We start from the raw sequence: 3,032 nt of genomic DNA on the forward strand, positions 1-3,032 counted from the left end.
GAAATTAAACAGTGGAAACTCCCCAGTGAAAATCCTGTAATTGCCTCAATGGATGTTCCATGCAGTTGGTTGTACATTTTCTTTTTTTTATGGAATTCCCATAATTTAAGGCTTAGAGCACAGAACTGGGGTCGTACCTCTGATTTGTTGCTGCACTGCCATTGTGAATGATTCCCCCAGCACATTGGGTACAATAGAAAAGCTAATAAAATATAAAATAGATTAATATTAATTCCTTATGCTCTCTTAGTAACAGTATGTTGCTCGTGAACAACATAAGATAAGTGAGTTATAAGCATCATTCTTTTGCTAAGAAAAATTTAGGATTTATTATTATTCTTTTTGTCCTTATTTGCCATTGCATCATACAGAGTAATGATTTCTGTGAATAGAAATGAAGTGTCTGGAGTGAGGCCAATTCACACATGTATGTTTGGGGTTAAGCATTTCCAGTACAGATCCCATATGTGCTAGTGTGGCCAACAATGAATGATGCATCTGTGCTGCATGAATAATAATGTCATATAAATTCATAATATATGCTCAGTAAAAGCCAGAGGCCTTTCAGGCCACGCACAGAACATGCGCAAGTTGCAAAACATACTATATCAGCTTGGGGGTGGGGATCCTCCCCTGATATGCATTTATGATGGTGTGCACAATAATACAGCATAGCAAATAGAAAAGAATGCACAGTCCTAGAACAATACACAGACAAAGCAAGGATTAATTCTGGAGACTCATATACAGTATTCTATACAGTACCATATTTTATTATTGCATGTGCTTGGATATTATTCTGTGCAGACTCCTGTGAGCAAGGCCCTACATGTTTACCCACAAGATGTTCAGTTCTGAAGAAGTCTGATGGTTATTACCTGGTGAAAATAAAGCAACTATGCAGTTTTTATGAATATATTTAGATGCAAGTATGAGGAAATGTATGCTTTATGGACACAAGCATCTACACCCTCCTACAAAAGAATTTACAGTAAACAGATAACTTATAATTTCCTAGAAATTATGGTGTTTAATTTTTCCATCTAGGAATCCTTGCAAGGAAAGATGTTGCTACTGGGTCCATCCTGTTCTGATGCTAGAGAATGTGTCTCAGCAGAGCTTGGGTCTATCAGTTAATAAAAGCAATAGCATCTAAGGCCACAGCAAACACTGACAGTCAAAGGCTTATGTGCCTCTTCAGAATTTTGTTTTGGCAGGAGTCCATAATGTTAGTTCACATTAATGCTGTTCATAATTATAGAAGGGACAAAATGTCCTACACTGTACACAGCTGATGTAGAATTGTGAACTAGCTAGATTGGCACCATTATTTACTTTTTGCTATTTCAGGTTTGAAATATTTAGGTAATGCATTGTGTTACAAAGAATATCTTACACTATTATGCACAGAATTGTGGCTTTTTCCAGAGCGCTCACCTACAAGTATAGCCTATGCATACTAAATCAAAATGTCAAGGAGGTAAACCCTATAGCAACCTTGTTGTACCAGGGTCAAAATACCATGGCCTGAACATATCATGCAGGTCAAGGAAGGCTTAAAATCACACAAGAAAAGCTGTTAAATTGGATTAAATAGCAATTTGAGAAGGGTATACTATAAGCAGCACAAGTAGTGACTAGGCAAGAGTTAGAAACAAAAGGATTACATTTATGTGGGAGTTGAGTTGTGGAAAGCTTTGTAAGTTACAGCCAGGAATTAACATATTCTCTATTTAGACTTTTCAGCATACAATAATAAATATTTAAAAGAGCCATGAATAACCAGTAAAATATATTCTCACAAATGGTGTTAGTGATGTCATGAGTTATAAATTGATATTAGTGTTGTCTGTTGTATCACATGACTCATTACTCTCTACACTGTAGAATATATTAGAAAAAATCCTTATGCTTTACCATATACAGTATATTATTTCTTATATAACAGAAATGATGATGGAGTGGGGCATTTCTAGACAAATGTATAATAGCCCTACAATTTCAGTATACAGTGGTTTTTTTTTTTGGTTTTTTTTTAAATAGAAGGCAGTGTGCAAAGTGCAAAAAAATAGTCCACAGTAGGCCATTTTGTGCACGGGATTGTGCTATTTAGGAATTGCCTCTGGTTTCTAAGCTCTGTTTCAGAGCACAGAGACCTGCCACTTGCCCCAGAATATAGCCCTCACTGCAATAGTCAGCACTGTACTGTTTTAGGAAGGAGGGGTAGTGTAGGTATGCCCCCTAACTTGTGCTTGTTAAGTGACTACTTGTGCCACCAAGCACTTGGGCCCTGGGAGCAGTTGCCATTTTCAACAATTGCAGCCTTAAAGGAGAAAGAAGATACAATCACTGGGAGGTGCCAATTTGCCCTAATGATTATAATCACTTTATTAAAGGAACAGTAACACCAAAAAATGAAAGAGCTTTAAAGTAATAAAAATATAATGCACTGTTGCCCTGCACTGGTAAAACTGGTGTGTTTACTACAGTAACACTACTATAATTTATATAATAAGCTGCTGTGTAGCAGCCATTCAAGCTGGAAAAGAGGAGAAAAGGCACAGGTTACATAGCAGATAACAGATAAGTTCTGTAGAATACAATGGTGTTTTATCTGCTATGTGCCTGTGCCTTTTCTCCTTTGAATGGCTGCCTCCATGGCTACATAGCAGCTTATTTATATAAATTATAGTAGACTTTCTGAAGTAAACACACAACTTTTACCAGTGCAGGGCAGCAGCACATTATATTTTAGTTACTTTTATACACTTTCATTTTTTGGTGTTACTGTTCCTTTAAGTGCTGGTCCTGATTGTTGAAAACTGCACACCAGTCTGGGGTACTACAGTAGAAGCACCACATTGCTGTCTTCTAATGATCCCCAGTGCAGCTTTCAGCCAGCAGGAGCACCAACCATGATCTTAGGTAAGTGAAATAATAGATATAATAGAGAAAAAACCCTGCACTATAGTCACATCACAGGGTGCGCATTGTGTAAAGGTAAGTCTAGTTTTGAAATGGAAAGGACACAA

This window comes from Xenopus tropicalis, chromosome 8 (assembly GCF_000004195.4).
Source record: "Xenopus tropicalis strain Nigerian chromosome 8, UCB_Xtro_10.0, whole genome shotgun sequence".
Classification (NCBI taxonomy): domain Eukaryota; kingdom Metazoa; phylum Chordata; class Amphibia; order Anura; family Pipidae; genus Xenopus; species Xenopus tropicalis.